The sequence below is a fragment of the Cyprinus carpio genome, chromosome B1, assembly GCF_018340385.1.
Source record: "Cyprinus carpio isolate SPL01 chromosome B1, ASM1834038v1, whole genome shotgun sequence".
NCBI classification, from domain to species: Eukaryota; Metazoa; Chordata; class Actinopteri; order Cypriniformes; family Cyprinidae; genus Cyprinus; species Cyprinus carpio.
The window spans coordinates 1,436,255-1,456,630 of record NC_056597.1 but is presented as its reverse complement, the minus strand read 5'-3'; the positions used below and the strand labels follow the sequence as shown (position 1 = coordinate 1,456,630).

At 38.1% G+C, this 20,376-nt stretch overlaps 1 long non-coding RNA gene across 1 annotated transcript; it reads left to right on the top strand.

Moving 5' to 3' along the window:
- The first annotated feature begins 16,388 nt into the window (after positions 1–16,388).
- On the top strand, positions 16,389–19,431 carry LOC122135831. Its single transcript, XR_006153677.1, has 3 exons — positions 16,389–17,498; positions 18,739–18,834; positions 19,032–19,431. It is a non-coding gene; the product is annotated as an uncharacterized LOC122135831 (long non-coding RNA).
- The last annotated feature ends 945 nt before the right edge of the window (positions 19,432–20,376 follow it).

Genomic DNA, 20,376 nt, shown 5'->3' with positions numbered 1-20,376 from the left:
CTAAACTTACTTATAGGTAGAGGTTCCAATAATATTTTTACATGGTTACATCCGGAATTTTACATCACAGTCATATACTAGTAAACTATAAAATATACAAAAAAAACAAATGAGTTCTGAGTCTGGCATCACTGTGTAAACAGTGAAACTAACGTTGTTAAACAGTTCCAATTTGTAATTCGGAAAGTGAAATCTGTAACTACGCATCAGTTAAATTCTATTTTCAACCAGCTAGTTTCAACATTGTTTGCCAACCATAACCATCTCACCTTGGCTTCATGTTGTGCTTAAATGCATCCCTTGAGAACAGCTTGGGCCACTTACTCCAGCTCTGCTTTTTCACATTGCTTCATGAAAATGCAAATGTATCTACAGGATGACTAAATGATCTTTAACTTCCAGGTTAGTGTGGCTTTAGGAAAGAAGACCCTGTTTCTGTTTAATCTAAATGACCCCGATAACCCTATAGAACCCTTTCAGCAACATTACAGCAACATCATCTCCTACCGCTGGTACAAACACACACACTTTCTCACACATACACACACAGAGATGTACTTATTTAACATACATGTTTTAACATACGTTAAAATTGCATGCTAGTGGTTATAGAGCCCTGCTCTGTTTAACCAAGGTTTGAAGTGCTATACTGAATTTATAACACTTAAAAATAAAAAGAGTAGAAAATTATGGTTGCCATCTAATTTTAGCTAATAATAATAATTTGTTATATTTAGAATGTACATTTCTTATACTGAAGTTATAACACTTAAAAATACAAAGAGTTGAAAATCACATATTTCAGTGTGTTTTTTATATACTGCACATATTTTCCTTTCTCTCTCTAGGTATAGGGATGGCAATATCATGATTGGATTTTCACATGGCTACTTTGTATCCGTGAAATTGGCCAAGAGTTGTTTCAAGCCCACAATCATAAAGACAGCCTGACTAGCATCGCCATCTCACAGTCTCTAAACAAGGCTGCGTCCTGTGGGGACAACTGGTGAGTGTTCATTAGTATGCATGTGTCATAACAATAGATGTTTGCGCAACTGCCATATGCCACATTTCCCGGTGGGCAGATTGACTTGTTGGCCAGTTGTCAAAACCAATGTACATGTACAGAGCCACAAGGCTGGGCGGTATATTGAGTTTGTATGTTATATCAATATATTTTTTGTAAACAGTATGGAAGAAGGCAACAATGTTTATATCAACATACAGTCATTTGATACAAGCACAAAAATAGAGGTGGATACTCAGTGAGCTGCTGCAGGTTTGTCTTGTGTCACGCTTTATATTAAAGGCTTTAAAATAACTCGTAAGCTATAGTTAACACGTGTAGTTTTAAGCGGTTGCCCCGTCAGATGTGCTGCTGATGGATTTCAAAAGTTTGTCATTTAGTTGTTTTATAAAAGCAATAAGGTACTAAAGTTTGAGTAATGTGAGCCTTTTAGTGTGACTGTTCATGATATAACATGGTATTATGTACCTTATTTCCTAAATTTGTATAATTCTTTGTGCTTTTCTCTTTCTTTCTATAGACCGGCTTGATTCAGTGTTTTTATTTTGAAGACTGGCAGAGTGTTAATGAGTATCGCCACACAGTGGGTGTACGCAAAGTCTTTCCAGACCCCAATGGACACGTCTCGTTTTTATTGATGAAAAAAGTGACAGCTTCCTATACTGTCCAGTACACACAAACAAACACTTTTTTTTTTTTTTTACTTTTGGGGGGACTATCTTTTTAACATTGACATTTGACATTGCTGAGAGACTCATGTTTAAACTTTAAACTAAGTGAAGTCTGTATTTCCTACAGCTGAACGATTCAGTGTTTGATATCCCAGAAATCTCTCCTGCCATTAAATGGGTATTGTGGGAAAACTGGATCAGCAATAAGGGAACATAAAATACGCATCCAGCAGACAAAACCTCCACAAAGACACCCTACATGGTAAAACTAATGTATTTTAGACTTTCTTCTAATGGTTTTATGGAAAGCATGGACAGTGCTTAGAAAGTTCACATACACAGCAGTTCATAGTTGTGATGCTTATATGTGATGTTTAGTTTAGCTTAGTACAGTGAAAGAATGCAGATGCTCCAGAACTTTTTATATTCACCTTTGTTTAAAAATGGAAATTAATTCTGAATAAATTCTCAAATTCCATTCCTAATCATCAATGCCCTGTGCTAAACATTTTGTTTTATTTAGGCAGTGAAACATTTGTGCTGTTTGTTTGTGTGTGTTTTTCTGTAGGCTCTAAAGTGATTCTAATTGGTGCCACTAAGTTGCCATTTTCCCCTTGAGACTTTGCTGTTGCATAATAGGGAGCTGACATGTCAGACCCAGAGTGGGAAGATTAATAGTGTGTGGTTTTGAACACACATTCATTCCTCAACAACCCACACAGTGACGCCAGTAAAGACAAACACCAGTTATTACTGCAACAGGCCATTATGCTGAAAAGGTATTTTCATGCTACATTAGTTTGATTCTGTAGTTTATTGTGCAGGCTTAACTAAATTAAGCCAAATAATACAAACCTAAATACTTCTAAAAGCATGGTTGTTGGATGCATAATGTATTAATGATCACAGCCGATTTCACTTGATCGATGATCACAGCACTTCAGATTTCTTCAGCAATGTTGATTACAGTATGTTTGTGTGTGTGCACGTTATCTGATTCGTGGAATATCTTTAAAGCTCTGAACAGAACTGAGGCATGGAGTGAGCTGGGAAGGGCATGTCTGCATCACATGGAGGTGGACCTGGCCATCAGAGTATACCGCATGATGGGAAACGTGCAGAACATGAAAGTTTACATGTATGCATCTATTCTTCCCATGTCACTTTGACTACTGTAACAGTTGAGCTATTATATGTGTAGATGAGAAGGGACCTACAGCATTGGGACAGTGCGTTACAGCTGGCTAAAAGACTGGACCCTGATGAGATATTTATTTCTAAAGAATATGCAATACAGCTTGAATTTGTGTAAGTCAGCTACATTACATGAGTTAATTACACTTGTTTTGGAGACATTACATGCTTATGCACAGTTTACTGTATCTGACTGTAAGTGACATGGACTTGTTTTCTGTGCTGGATGTGTCTGACTGTGTTATCACTGATGATGTTATGTCATATGTTGTGTTGCCCTCTAGTGGAGACTATGCGAATTCACTGGTTCACTATGAGAAAAGAATAACCGGAAACAACAAGGTGAGTGTCTGCACGTTTGTGAAATTATGATCAACAACTTTAAAGGGAATTCTCATCCAAAAATGAAAAGGTTATTATGATGATATCAGCAGTTTCAATGGAGGCTGGCATCTGATTCCACCAGAGAGGGTGCAAGTTTTGTGCCTCATTGTGATGGAACAAGGCATTGCTCATTCAGTGACCGGTGCTGGCGGGAGATCCTAATGTGTGTGTGTTTGTAGTTCCAAGATCATGATGAGAACTGTCTGGCAGGAGTGGCTCATATGTCTATTCGTATGGGTGACATTCGTAGAGGAGCTAACCAGGCCATCGAACACCCCAGCAGAGCTCTAATGAAAAACTGTGGAGCCATTCCGGAAAGCATGAAGGTGTGTGTGTGTGTGTGTGTGTGTGTGTGTGTGTGTGTGTGTGTGTGTGTGTGTGTGTGTGTGTGTGTGTGTGTGTGTGTGTGTTTATTGACATGAAAATCACTTTCATTTACCTCTAAGTAGTTTGCTGTTATTCAGAATTTCTTGTTGGCTGAATGATTTTGTGTGCAGCAATATTCAAAGGGGCTCAGCTGTATGAGAAAGGCCAGTACTATGGCAAAGCTGCCTCCGTCTACATACGCTGCAAAAACTGGTAATACAACTTCACAACAGTAATTAACAGTGAACATCACTAATTTGAGTGTTGTGCAATAGAAGCAAATTTGTGATTTGTAGCTAATTTGTTGATGTCTAAACACAGGGCAAAGGTGGGTGAGATCCTGCCCCATGTGACTTCCCCAAAGATTCACCTGCAGTATGCTTAGGCAAAGGAGGTGGATGGCAAGTATGTACCAAATAGAGTCCCTTTTAGAAAACACACTCCAATAAAGTGAGGACTTAATAATAGAGGTTGTTTGTTCATACTATTTTTAATTATTGTTTCCGTAATTTAATTATTATTTCCATACGTTCCTTTTATATATATATATATATATATATATATATATATATATAATTTTATATATATATATATATATATAATTTGGTAATTTAGCATCTTTTTTTTTAAGTATAATTTAGCAAACTTGTGTGAAGTGATACAGCACAGTGTGTTGCACAAAGATAAAAATATTTTCAGCAAACAATTTGTCTGATTAACTGAAAATCTGGCTTGTGATTTATAGCGTATTTTTATCCGTCTTTTTCTCTCCAAATAGAATTTTTATCAATGTAATAGAAGTGTTTAGCAAGGAAAATGCGTCTCCTTGTGTTATGAACACTATTGTAAAACCACGTTCAAGAAACACTTAGTTCAACATTCCCCGAATTGCCACTTTATAAATTTTGTGTATGTGTGTAGATATAAAGAGGCAGCAACGGCCTATGAAAGTGCACGAGACTGGGACAATGTAATTCGAATCCTACTGGAGCATCTTAACAACCCTGAGGAGGCTGAACGCATCATATGAGAAACTCAGTCCATCGAAGGAGCCAAAATGGTGGCCAGGTGAGTAAAGAGAGAAACACCAAAAACCTGTGTGTCAAGAAAACTCAATTAGAACATTTCTCTCATTTTTTTTGCCAACCAGCAAAAATGTTTTTTTTTTCCAGATTATTATGGTTAAAGGGGTCATCGGATGCCCATTTTCCACAAGTTGATATGATTCTTTAGGGTCTTAATGAAAAGTCTATAACATACTTTGGTTAAAATGTTCTCAGTGGTAGTGTAAAACAACACCCTTTTTACCCTGTCAAAAACAGCTTTGCACACAGCAAACCGTTTTAGTTCATGTTTCTAATATTCGAATGCTAATGAGCTCTGCTCACCCCACCCCACTCTTCCATAGGGTGACGAGCCGTTCTCATGAGACTATTTACTTTAGCTGCATTTAGTTATAAAACTTGCTAACTAGCACGTTATTAGGAAAGGCGATTTGCAAAGATTGATAAAAGAATCTTATACTCACTTCTTCTGTAGATGAAGCTGGAACATGAATGATCTGTGCGAACATAGACGCATTCCCTTCAAAAACAAAAGTAATCCATTGCGTCTTCAGTCCGCCTCAGATGTCAGGAGTAAATGACGACTGCTATGTTCATTATTACATCCTACAACAAAACACCTCAATCACTTAGGAGTCATTCTTGTCTACTCCTGCTCCGGGGATGAAACAATGGCCGACTGTGACAGCTCACTCAGGGCGGGTCTAAGGTAAGACGGCAGTGTCAATCAACTATCATGGGTGGGGCCTGGGTCTGTGTGATGTCACACCACCAATAATCTGAGATATGATATGAGAAATATCAAGGGATTAAAAAAAAACACTGAGTGGAATTTTATCATTATAGGGTGGATGTGTACAAACACTGCCAACACACATTTATGTTCAAACAACATATAAAAGTTAATTTTGCATCTGATGACCCCTTTAAGCACTTATCCTTTAAGAACTTATTCAAGTTCTTAGCTTGTCTTGATGTTCTGTTAGTGTGAATGTGTAAATGATTGGTGTCTGCACAAGTTTTTCCTGCGTTTAGGTGATTACGGCTCAGCAATCTAGTTCCTGGTTTTGTCGCGTTGCAGTGATGAAGTTTTTCAGCTCGCCCAGCAGCATGGGCAGATGGAGGTCTACGCTGACATCATCGGTGATCTCTCTGATCATCTCACACTTGGGTCATTCCTACTATGCAGAGTGTATTTCTATAAATATAGTAAACCCTGTTATAAGAATACTTCCTTCAATTACTGCACAACCTTTTTTGTTGTTGTTGAAGGCATAGTGCTGCATAGGAATGACCTACTTCATTTAACTACACACCACCATTTACAAGGCTTATTCAACAAAAATTAAAAAAATATTTTTATCATGCTGTATGCATGTGTGTTAACGTTCACAGGCTACAATAGAGGACTATCAGAGCATAGCGCTGTATTTTAACGGGGAGAAGAATCATCTTCAGGCTGGGAAGTTCTTTCAGAAGTGTGGACAGTACAGCAGGGTACGAGAGCTGTGTGTGCTGTTTGTGTAGATTCCTCTCTCTCTTTCCTTCCCATGCCTGAGTGCACTTCCTCTTGTCTTTTAAGCTCTCACTTTTCGTCCCACTTGGTTGCTCTTCCCTCTTTGCTCATTTTCTCTAAAGGGATATTTTCCTCAACTGACTGTGCTAATTACATCAGTCATTAAATGCTTATTAATGTATTTGTATCTGTCTGTCCACACACAGGCACCAAAGCACTTTTTGAAATGTCCAAGTTCTGATGACAGTTTGGCCATAGAGATGGCCATTGAGACAGTGAGTACAGCTGGGGAGCTACTATTTCACTCTTTACTTCACTACAATTCACATAATTTATCAGAAAGGGAGATGCACAATGATTATACTGTGTATGTTTTTAAAAATCAGCCAGTTGATATCGGAAGGGATCTTTCAAACGATTAGTAATAGTATTATAGTATTATAACCCAGAAATCAATCATATCACCAGATCCCATCAGATTCCTATCTCTAAATAATGGTTTAAAAAGACCAGAAATAAACTTCTTCGTACATACTAGAAAACGTACTGCACATTGTAATGTTGGAATTCACCATTTTTCCTTTCTTTTAATTTTTTTTTATTGTTATAGTGTCGCCAAATAATTATAATTAATTACTGTGTTGATGTGCTAATCAGTTTGGCAAGAACTATGGTGAATATGTCTAGTTGTAAGCAGCTATTGCTATTTGTCATGTTGTGATGATGATGATGATTTTATTGCTGTCTGTTTAACAGGTAGAGGAAGCCAAGGATGAAGCTCTAACCAATCAGCTTATTGATTATCTGATGGGGAAAGTGATGGAATGCCAATGGTATTGAAAACTTAACACAGATCTTAGAGCTGAAAATGAAAAGTAAACTGTATCACCTGGAATTAAATCAAAAATTAAATTAAGATGGGAATTTTGAGGCATTTAATACATTAATTTTAGTTTAAAATTTAATTTTAGTTTGATTAAAAATTAATAATTACAAAAAAAGATTATTTTATATAGCAACATGCAATAAGACCCACCAGCTCTGAGAAATGTAACGCAAGTCAACCATGATCAGAGGCTCTGAGCTAACGTAATAACAGCGGCCCGGATCAAGTTACACAAGCACTAAACATATATGATGGCCATTATGTAAGACCCACTATTCCTTAACATGCACAGTTAACAGGTGTTAAACATGATTACCTTTGTGACGATGACACCCTGGCAACAGCACAAGCGCAGTCCCCGTTTTCAGCTGGTATTAACACGCATTTTGTGAATCACAAAAAGGCCTGTTCAGTGACAACAGTTTAACAAACTCAAGATTGCGGGATTTCGTTTCAAGTTTACCAAACCAAACCATTCAGACTTTGCTTGTACCATGACACTGATCAATTTTCTCAGTTGAATAGGGCTTTGAACCCATGCCGTGTTGTTCTTGCAGCGCCACAGTAAAGCGCGACATCAGCACCTAACAGCCAATCGCATGCCTTGAAACAGAGGAAACCTAATTAAAATCTCACGAGACACTAAGCGCCATTCAACTCTCAACTGAAGATTAGATTGACACCAAGTACACTGCCGTTATTGTTATTGTTACATAAGATTTCTATTTTAAATATGTGCTGTTGTTTTAACTTTTTATTTATCAAAGAATCCTGAAAAAGTATCACTGGTTTCAAAAGAAAAAATATATAAATACAAAAAATACATATACTAAGCAGCACAACTGTTTCCAACACTGATAATAAATCATCATATTGAAAAGATTTCTGAAGGATCATGTGACACTGAAGAAATGATGCTGAAAAATCAGCTTTGCATCACAGAATTTTTTTTTTATCATAAAGTATATTAAAATAGACACCCATATTTTTAATTTCCAATAATATTTCACAATATTACCCTTTTTCTGTATGTTGGATCAAATAAATGCAGCCTTTGAGAGCAGAACATGAAAATAGCCACCGACACGACGTAGTTCCACAAAAAGTTTTATTTCTCCCGCTCCTCCATGCGAGCAAAAACCAAACTGAGTCACAGTCACCCAGACTCTAGCGATAATACATTCCCTTGCACATGAAGTTAACAATCTCCCTCTCTTCTTTAAATAAAAAAAAAGGAATGAACGGGTGACTTTGACATATAAAACATTGTCACCAAATAAAAACATTTTTAGAACACAGTAACATTTAAGTGAGTTTGAGTATTTAAACAAAAAAAACTGTACCAAGATAAATGCTCAATGGACCAGATATTAGTTTCCATACACCCTCATACAGCGCTTTAAGAAGCATAAGTGAGGAAGCACCTTTCTTCGTCAAACAGTCAGCAAGTTGTGACTTGGCTTTTGACCAACGCACTTCTTTGATTTTGTTAGCATGTATGAGCTCTTTGACACCGCTTATTTCTAATCTTAGTCTCTTCTCTGTGACCTGTTTTGTAGACTTAAGAGCGTCAAACAGGGAATGGTTATCAGTAACGCAAATAAGGGGGAGAGCATTAAGATCAGCTTTACCAGTGGTAAGCTCAGAGTAGAGCATAGCCAAGAACATGGCATTGTCAATACCATCTGACATGGAAAGGGTTTCTCCTGCCAGTGTGCTTCTTACCACACGTCTGATTTTTTTAGATTGCCAAAACAGTGGAGAGAACTTCCCTGTTTTTTCCATGAGGGCAATTAAAGCCCCTCCCTGTGTACCTCCATCTGGAAGATTGCCAAGTGAAGCATCACTGAAAACCACCAAACTCAAATCATCACTGTTGCCCAAGTGTTGAAACTTAAGTGTGACCTTCTCTGACTTAAGTTTACGGATAACTCTGTTCACTTCATGTATGGACTGAACAGTAGCATTCTTAATGTTGGATGCTAGGCTACATGTGTCAAACATAACATCTGGTCTTGTTTGTTTAGCAACCCACAGAACCTGTCCTATTTTGGATCTGAGTTGTTCTCTTTCTTTCTCGTTTAGTGGAGCCTCTCTCTGTACAGCACGTGCTGCCTGTAAGTGAACTGGTTGTAGGTTTTCAATATAACTGTGCTGATGCACCTGCACTACACCACCCACAGTAGCAATGTTCATCCCCACATATGAAAAACTCTCATGCTCTTCACGACCCACGTGAAATGCAGATTTAAGTACAGGAATGACATTAGTTACAAAGTGCTCTGAACCTGCCCAAAAAAAATCATCCACATGGCATGCCAGTACTCCTGTCACCTCAGACTGCTCATTCTGCCAATAAAACACTGCAGGACCGACCCGTGACATTTTACCACCACTGTTCAGCATGAGTTCTTTGACCTTGTTGTACCAGTAGAGGGAAGCGTCTGCAAGTCCATACACACATTTCTTTAGTTTCCACAGTGTCCACGCCTGCTTCTGGTGGGGGACGAATGTAAATGTCTCTTGAGAGTTCCATTCCCTGCAAAAAAGCGGACTTAATATCCATAGAATTCACTTGCCATTTGTTTTGACAAATAACAGCTAACAGCAGCCTGAGTGACTCTGATGCACATGTGGGAGAATCTTTTTGTAACTCATGAATATTGACTTCTTCAAAACCTCTCGCCACAAGACGAGCTTTGGGAACAATACCATTAGAAGTTTCCTTCAACGTACATACCCATCTAGTAGAGATGCATTTCTGACCCTTGTCTGTGACCTCTTCGTAAACATTATTATTTTGCCAGTTTTCAATCTCTTGCATGTTTAGCAGCATCAAAAGAGATGTCTTTGGTAATAAGTACATCAACATCGGTGTGTTTCACATTCAGTGAGAAGTTCATCAACATGTGACATGTCTAAAGCTTCCTTTTGACCCTCACTGCCATTTGGTTCAAGATACTGCACATTGTACCAGTTTTTATATTGCCCTTTTGCTTTTCCTGCTCTGCCTAAAACTCTGGCAGTGTGTTTAGTACCATCATCTCTGTTTGTAAATGTCACTGTCTGACCTGTTCTCAGTTTGACACCAGTGGAACCCACTGTATTAGTAGCATCACTCTCTGTCTCATCATCTCTGTTTGTAAATGTAACGGTCTGACCTGTTCTCAGTTTGACACCAGTGGAACCCACTGTATTAGTAGCATCACTCTCTGTCTCATCATCTCTGTTTGTAAATGTAACAGTCTGACCTGTTCTCAGTTTGACACCAGTGGAACCCACTGTATTAGTAGCATCACTCTCTGTCTCATCATCTCTGTTTGTAAATGTAACGGTCTGACCTGTTCTCAGTTTGACACCAGTGGAACCCACTGTATTAGTAGCATCACTCTCTGTCTCATTAGTTTCTCTCACGTCTTCTCTATCATCTGTTTCTGTGTTTTCAGGGATTTGCACTTCTCTATTAACACTCATTTCATCATCTGAATTCTCTGACACATCAGTGTGTATTACGTTTTCATTTTCTTTACTATTTTCAGGAATATCAGGTAGTACAGGTTTATCCTCATCCTGTGCATTAACTTTATTCAGCCTGGACTGGTGTACTCTGACAAGAATCCCACCATGTCTGACAAACACTACAGAGCCATCTTGACCGATAACTACCGCAGGGCCTTTCCACTCTGTACTGTCTGCTCGTTTGTAGTACACTCTGTCTCCTGTCTCATACTTTTCATCTGTAGGCCTGAGCTGCTTTCGTAAAGCTCTTCTTATTCTTTCTGAGCATTCCACCTCTGTGAATGCTCTTCTGGAAGCATGCAATGCTGCTAGGTGCTGTCCTTCTCTAGTACTCATAGAAATGCCCTCTAGAGCAGGCAGTTTATCAACCAAAATGGAGGGAAGATTAGGACTGTGACCAAACACAAGCTGGTGTGAACTGTAACCATGCACATTGATCATACTGTTTTTGGCCATTAGAGCCCAGTCTAGAGCAGTCTGCCAGCCACACCCATTTTCCCTTTTCACCTTCAGGAGGATCTCAGTCAGTGTCATGTTGTGTCTCTCCAGCAGCCCGTTGCTCCAAGGACTGTATGCCGCTGTAGTCTTCATCTCAATGTTGAATTTTTCTGCCATCTCTCTTATCTCCTCATTGTTGAACTCGCCACCGTTGTCAGTGTATATTCGTTTAGGGGCACCATGAACACTTATCCACGAGTGAATAAAGGAGTTGACAATCTCCGAGGCTTTCTTTGTTCTCACAATGTTTCCAGCGCTGAAGCGTGTAAAATGGTCGATGATGTGGAGGTACCATACGCCAGGTTCCAGCTCATGTAGATCCATTGCCACCGTCTCATTGTACTCTGAGGCTAAAGGCAAACCAACAGCAGGCCTGGGCTTGGTTCTGCTATATCTTTGACATACCTCACAGTCACGGATGATCTCTTGCAGAATAACTGGACAGTCTTTGTCAGTATTTCCAGAGCTGAGGATGAGCCTCTGCAGCCGGTCTGCAGAGGCGTGGCCAAACTGCTTGTGAAGCTTCAGGAGAACTTTACATTTCTCTTTTGTAGACATCTCTGCTGTGACGACAAGGACTTCACTTTCATTGGTGTCCGCTTCAGTATTATCATCTCTAATGTCAACACAATAGTGTCCCGAACTAGTGAGCTCAAGGGGCACTGGTTGCTTGAACATGACAACTCTGTCATTCTCCATGTCTAAAACAGTTCCTGCTCTCTTTAGAGCCATTTTGCTCAGCAGTAAAGGAATATCAACAGGAACAACTTCGTTTCAATGTGACATTTTGTTGGTCCGATCTTAGCGGGAAGCTTCACCTTTCTGTTGGAGTGTACCACCTGACCATCACCAAACCTGAAAGGTCTGCAGCTTGAAGATTCTGTTTGCATTAGTTTGTTTATTTGGCTTTGGCTCAGGTCTTTCATGTAGCTATCCAGCCACTTTTCACCACAAACAGTAATATGCATGCGGTGTCAATGATAGCTGATCCCAGTGATTCAGTTAGGAAGATCTCGGAGTCAGTCATGACTTTTGTAAACAGTGTAATGTTACACTCTTCGACATTTTCATCTTCTGCTAGCTTTACTTCATTTCTCCGATGAGGACAGTCTTTGGCCCAATGGTACGTGCTCTGACAAATGACGCATTTTGTTCGCTTACCATATTTGTCGAGTGGATTTGTACCTTGCTGCGGCTGCCGCTGTCTGCTCTGTAACGGGCCGTTGTTCCGTCTGAATTTACCCGATGGCCTCTGCTCCATGAAAAACGCTGCATCTTGAGTCTCGCTGCCGCCGCTTGCTCCACTGGTTTTTCCTCCAAAAATCCGCTTCAACGCTGACTTCATGGATGCGAATGTCAAATCCGTACACGCTGTAAGTGCTAGCTGCCTACTCTTCTCCTCAAGACAAGCCGTGTCCAGGAGTTTAAAACGCTAACACAGCGTCAGGCAGGGTCATGTTGTACTTCTTCATGCGGTTGTATCTCTGCTCAAAGTCTATGATGTAGTCCGCCATGGACACCGCGCTGTCTTTGGATATCGAGTCGAAATGAGAGTACGCTTCATAAGCGCGGTCTTTTTCTTCTCTCAAGAATACCGCGTCCAGCTTTGCTAGCAAGGTTTCCATACTGTCGTCTTCGTTCAGATCGTTCGCAGGTATTTCCAAAGCGGTCTCTCTGGCTCGTCCCTCGAGCCCCAACACCACCGTGAGTGCCTGCTTCTTCTTGTCCAAGTCCGTAACAAGTTTCCAAATACTAATTTCATTCTTCCAGCACTCGTATGGTCGGGCTTCGTCAAGCTTAGGCGGTACTCTATAGTTGGAAACCATCCTCTGCTACCATAAAAAATAGCCACCGTCACGACGTAGTTCCACAAAAAGTTTTATTTCTCCCGCTCCTCCATGCGAGCAAAAACCAAACTGAACCAGAAAACAGTCTCGCAGACAGTCACCCAGACTCTCGCGATAATACATTCCCTTGCACATGAAGTTAACAGAACAGACTTCTTCTGTGATCACATGATTCTTTGGAAATCCTTTTAATATGCTGATTTGATGCTCATGGACAAAATTGTGAAAAAATTGATTGAATATATGTATAGTGAAAATGTACCAATTTTGGTTTTAGTGTACTTTCATCAAATAAACAGCCTTAAGTAATACGATTTCTTTCAAAAACATGAAAATCTTACCAGTACCAAACTTTTGTCTGTGTAAATGTATAATTTTATGTGAGCAGATCTCTTAGGTGTAACTGATGATGCTTTAAAGAACATAATGTGATGAAATGAGGATTAAATCTATGTTTAAACCTCAATTATGGAAGATTGTCAATCTTTGATTTGAATCAGATATGCTGTATTGTATTGTACTGTTAACTATTTATATAACAAATGCATCAGTACACATCAGTACAATTGAAAATTTAGATTTTTTTTTAATGTAGTTATTTTAAATTTCAGCATTTAACTATGTCCTTTGTTTAATTTGACTATAGAAAGTTATCCATTACCATCCGTCAACCAGCTAAAGGTATGTACATTAATTATGTTAATGCACATGACTTGGTAGGCCAGTAAACAAACAACAAAAAATGGGTTTGTTTGTATTAAGGTCTTACTATGGCTTCAAATTAACCATCCTATTGGACACTGAGATGAAAAGCAAAGGACAAGGTGGATCAAATACTGCAGACAATACATGCAACATCTTGGGGGAAGGAATTGGGTTGCATGCACAGTAACACCTGTCAAGGTCAAAATGATGATGAAGAAACATTTATGGACTGTCTCTCTCATGTTGAAGAATGAAGATGTGTTCCTGATGAAAGTGAATCAGACACAGAATCAGAATCTGATCCAAATTCCCTAGAAGATGATTTGGCATCCTGGGCTACTGAACACAAAATTACACATGTGGCATTGAATTCACTGCTCAACATTCTATGGCTACACAGTTTAAATCTGCCAAAAGACTTGAGGACATTGCTAGGAACTGTGCGTTTGAACCCTGAAATACAAGACAAGGCTGGTGGCCAGTATTACCATTTCGGAGTGCTGAATTCAATTGCAGAGGTGCTACATCAGAAATGTTGACATTCTGCGCAACATTCACACGTTGGAGCTTCAGGTCAGCATTGATGGTTTGCCCCTCTATAAGAGATCAGCAACACAGGTCTGGTCCATCCTAGGGACACTGCAAAACATCAAACAAGAGGAGCCAGTGACAATAGGTTTATTTTCTGGCACAAGTAAACCTACAGTACATCCCTAGCTGAGTACCTTCAAGAATTCATCTCTGAAGTAAATGAATTAGCTAAAGAATTTGAATTTGAAGGAGTGATGTTAAATTTAATACTCTCTTCGATGGTCTGCGATGCATCTGCCCGTGCATTCCTGAAAAATGTTAAAGGTCACACAGGCTATCACGGATGTGAAAAATGCACACAGGATGGTTTGTACCTAGAAAATAGAATGACATTTCCAAGAATTGACATGCCTTTAAGAACTAATGAGAGTTTCAGAAATAAGACAGATACTGATCATCATCATGGTCCATCACCTCTTGAAGAAACATCCCTAAACATGGTCTCTGGTTTCCCCCTCGACTACATGCACCTTGTGTGCCTCAGAATCATGAGACGGCTTCTTCTCTTGAAGATGGGTCCTCTGACTTGTAGGCTGTCAGGATTTCAAATAAACACATTGTCAGAAAGATGGTTAAATGCTCGGAGAAGTGTGCCCATGGAGTTTACACGGAAACCAAGTGCACTGAGAGAAATTGATAGGTGGAAAGCAACAGAGTTCAGGCAGTTTTTACTGTATACCGGACTTGACATTATGAAAGATCTCCTTAACACAGAGGTGTACAAAAATTTCTTGCTACTTTTTGTTGAAATTTTCATCCTGTGTAACAAGTTTGATTGAAGAATACTGTGATTATGCCAATGACATACTGGTTCTCTTTGTCACTCACTTTGGTCACTGTATGGTCCACAATTCTTGTCTTACAATGCACACTGCCTTGTACATCTTGCAGATGATGGGAAAAGGCATGGTGTCCTTGACAACTTCAGTAATTTCAAGTACGAGAATCACCTAAACAAACTCAAAAGACTTCTGAGGAAACCAACATGCCCTCTGAGTCAAATAATAAAAAGACTCTCAGAAATGCAAAGATGCTGCAAAAAAACTCACAAAACCAGGCCACATCTGCTCAAAAAACCACGTGACTGGTCCTCTTCCTGCATCCTTTCATGAGGCGACACTATATAAAGAGTTGAGAATAAGCCCTCACACTCTGAAATTGGATCAGGCAAACAGTCACGTTTGCATTGGCAGCAAAGTTGCTAAGCTGCAAAACATCATTTCATTAAGGGATGAAATTTATGTAGCTTACAGTACCTTCAAACACCAGGAATCCTTTTTTGACTATCCACTGCCATCCTCTACACTTGGCATTCATTTAGTGGATGACCTCTCAACAACAGTGGATTTCTGCAAGTTTGAGCAAAATTTTTCTTGTCCCCTATCACAATCAATTAGTTTCAGTTCCTCTTTTACATACAGAGTAATTCTTTATCAGCACTTTTTGTTTCATAGTTCATGCATTTCAATTACATTGTTCAAAATTAAGTTTCAATTAAGAGTTAATAAACAATACGGGTTTCAGGCTTGCAAAAAAAAAAAAAAATGACCTAATCGTGGAGTTTGAGAAAGAAGGGATTACTGGACCAGCTGCCAAGTCCTGGTATGCGGATGGCTACTCCTGGTGGCCACCATATAAAGATCTTGACAGGTTACTGAAGAGTGTTAGGACAATGGAGGCACCACAGCCAGAGAAAGGGTGGACCCGACATAGAGCAAGAGTCCGGTAAGAGCAAATGATGCTGTAAATTAAACAATGATTTTGCCCAGATTACCTGTGGTGGTCGACCGATATACCGCCAAGGCCGATTTTTCAAATATCGGCATCAGCTGATAAGTTTTTCTGCTCGGCCGATGTGTTCGAGGCGGGACTTTAATTTTGATGGCACTGAGAATGACAGTCCCAGAGCACACAATGCTCACATTCTCCCTCTTCATTGTTTGCTGTCGTCGTTTAACAGTTCTGCCTAATACAGATAGAAGTCTGTCTAATAATCAGATAGAACTTCTGAACAAATGAATTAAAAAGTATACAAAAAGTATTATAACTATTGCTTTTATATTATTAGTAACAGAAAGGCAAACATTACAATATTTTCTCATTTGCCGTCAGCATTCAGCAAATACGCATATCATTTAAACAAACCTTTAAATGACTAATGAACATTTAATTTCACAAACCTTGCAGTCGAATCCAGCTGTGAGAGCTTATGAAGGGCGCATTTGTATATTGCCTGATTGCGTGTGCTCTGCATGACAGTCGATCCGTGCGAATTGAACCCGGACAGGAGGAGAGGTCAGCTTTAGTGGAGACGCGCAATCAACTTTAAACTCGTGATTTCAAACTATGCTGATTTATGCATTTGCGCACTGTCATAATCATGTAATTTTTACTGCATGCTGCATGTAAAATGAGTGTTACCTTGGCTTAAGTTGAAAAAATATGATTCCCAATGTACACAAACTTCCCAGATTACCAAGTGCCCTGTTGGTTACAGTGTTTACTTTCTTTTTGTTTATATATTTTAAAATATTTCTTTATTTGTGAAAAATACTGAAATAGAATTATAGAATCAGGAAGTTGTCATCTGAAGTATAAGTATATTTATTTTACACTTTTATTTTTAATATAATTCAGAAATGCCGGCTCCTGCATCAGCACCTCTTGTGAATGTATGTCAGAGACTGACAGAAAAAAATTAACTGTTGAAAAAGTATTATCCTCACAACATAATTAAGGTTGAACCACTATAGTCCTTATTTCGTTTCTGGGCCTTAGTAGTAGTTACTAAGGTAGTAGTTGCATTGCTGTCTAAGCAGGATCAGAATGCTCTCGGATTTCATCAAAATTATCTTAATTTTTGTTCTGATGATGAACAAAGGTCTTACGGGTTTGGAACGACATGAGGGTGAGAAATTAATGACGTAATTAATTCTCATTTTTGGGTGAACTAACCCTTTAAGGAGAAATAAAGCATAAAATTTATTGAGCACATTTCTATGAGTATTTGCTACATCACACAAAGAGGCAATGAATGTGTGCAGTTATTCTTTTATCTTTGTTTTCCCAGAAAGAAAACAAGTCCCGATCGTATCTACTCGTCAGATGACAAGGCAGCAGAACAACCAACCATTAAAAAAAGAAAAGCTGCAAACAAAGCGTGTTCCACCTGCACCAAAGTGTTCCACCTGCACCAAAACCTCCAGCAATTCCAAAATGTAACAAAAAAGGTAATGGAAAATAATAATAATAAAAAAAAGTAATATTAATAAAAAAAAAAATGAATGCTATAAATAAAAGTACACATTACATGTTGACTCAACCAGAGGTTGAAAGTAAAATAAGTTTTTTGTTTGTTTTGTTTTTGTTTTTTTGTTCCCTGTTGAAATAAATAAATAAATGAAGATCATTATATCTACTGTGCAAATTGATAAAAAAGGACATTAAAGGCTTCTACATTGTTACAGAAAAAAACATTTTTCAAGTAAATGCTGTTTTTGTGAACTTTTGTTTATTAAAAAATCCTGGAAAAAATGTTATCATCGTTACGATTAAAAAAATATATATATATTTATTTATATATATATATATATATATATATATATATATATAAAATTTTATTTATTATTTTTAATCTTACTGGCCCAAATCTTTTGAACAGTGGTGCTGCATTGGTACAGACCACAAAAAAATATTAATATACGTAGTTGTGTTGCTATAGCTGAACACAACAACTGAATTTGGAGTACAGTACATAAATGATTATTTCTTGTTTGTTCCATGACCCTGCTGGGTTCATCACCACTTATGGCTTGAGGACTTTTAGGGGATAGGATTCTTTTAATATTTGATTAAATTAGACACATGGGGGTTATCTAGCAGCTCTAACATTGCCATTTACTTTATGATTTTATCAGGTTTTTCTTTTTCTTTTGTAAATGTGTGGGTCCTCTTTAAAAAATCTGGGCACTGGACCCTTAAAGTGTCTGCATTTAAAACAAGCATCTATTGATATTTGCAATTATGTACTGTAAATATGTTGTTGCACTCATTATCTGATTGGTTCCTTTTGTCCGTGCACTCATCATCTCTCACTCATCCTCTCTCTCTTGTGTGTCACTGCATGTGTGTAGTCTCTTGCCATGAGTAGCTCATTGCATCTGCCAATATTAAACTTTGTTTCGTCCAAGCACAATGCTTAATTGTGTGTGTGTCTGTGCGCAATGTAAAATTGTGTTTCTTTCAATCCCTCTGCTTTGTTACTTAAAATTCTGACTGTGTGTGTTTGTTTTTTAGTTATTTGAACTGTTTAGGTTAAAAATAGTTTGATTCAGAGCAAATCATTTGTATAGGGTGGTCTACCTTATTTGGTTGCATCCTGTATATATAGTATATAGCAGAATATAGAAGTGTGTTATCAGAAAAAAATGTTTAGACTTGATAATGTTTGTTGATCCTGCTCTTTCCTAGGATGCAAAATATCTGTTCCGGTTGTACATGGCTCTCAAGCAGTACAGAAGGCAGCAAGAACTGCTATCATTATTGCCAGAGAGGATCAATCTGCAGGTCTGATTTCAGTGTTTTTGGGTATCCATGTAGTATAGGTCTATGGAGTGAGTTTTTGTCATTCACTGTTATTGTGTTAAGTGTAAATGTTTGGGAGCGTGTTGCGCCAATGCAGACTCAAAAGTATGAAAATAAGAAGATAATACATTCTTAGGGGAATTCCCAGCCTATGTTTTTGTGTGTATTATGTGTTGTAGGAAACTACAGGAATGCCCATGATGTTTTGTTCAGCATGTACACTGAGCTTTAGACACAGCACATTAAAATCCCAGCAGAGATGGCCACAAACCTGAAGATCCTGCACAGCTACATAGTGGTGAAGGTGGGAAACACATTCTCACATTTGCAGAAAAATAGAAAAAATATTATAATAAAAATGAATGAATGTTTTTGCATAACATTACAAAATATCAAACCAAGTGTCATATTACTACCGCTCAAAGGTTTGGTGTGGGTCAGTTTTTTTTTGACAATTATTTTTAAAAGGTAAGAATTTTTACATTGTCACAAAAATTTCTGTTTCAAATAAATGTGGTTCTTTGGTTCTTTCTTTATCATGGTTTCCACAAAAATGTTAAAGTTAATAGCAAGAATGTTGAAATTGAAAAAATAGATGAAAATAAAAATAAAAAAAATTGATCACCAAATCAGCATACTAGAATGATTACTTGAAGGATCATGATGTGATAGTTACGTAATGGAGTAATGGCTGCTGAAATATCAGCTTTACCATCACAGGAATGGATTATTTTTTAAAACATGTTAAAAGATAAAAGTTATTTTAAATTGTAAAAATAAGTATTTGACAATGTTACTGTTTTACTGTGTTTTTATCAAATAAATGCAGTTTTGGTAAGTACAATAGATTTTCAAAAACATTTTAAACGTCTAAATGGAGGTTTACATAATTTATTTCAGTTATAAATTATAACATAATTATAATTTGCCGTAGCCCATCGTGCACCTCTCCAAAAATCTAACAGCGCGTCAATTCTACGCGGACCGCAAGCGCTGTAATTGGTCTGCTAGAACCCCTTCCTCCGTATGTACTTGAGTTTGGTATGTGTTTATAATGTGCACTTTAATATATCTTAATGTTACACCTTCTTACATAAAATAAAACAAAGCAAAGAACAAGAGTATTATCATTTATTATACTACAAAGGATTATATATCAGTAGTTGTCCGCGACAAATAATGTTGATCTGCCGTGGTACAAGTCCTTGTGGAGATTGAAAGAATGCCATATCTTCTCCTGTTCCGTTCTTGTCTTCTTTTTGTAGTTTTAAATAATGATTTAATGATTTGATATTTATTTGCCACTGTCACGGCTATAATGCTCCTCCGATGAGCCTCTTTTTCTTCGGCTTTTGCCGTGGTCTGCAGGTTACACCAGCAACATGCCCGTGGACACTGCAGACTAGCAGTTTGCATGTGTACTGCACGTTGATGCGGACAACGACACAGAAGTATAAATGAAAACTGACGCATCTCCTTCATAGTTTTTGTGGTCTCCCTGAGCATTATGCCTTTTGTAACTAA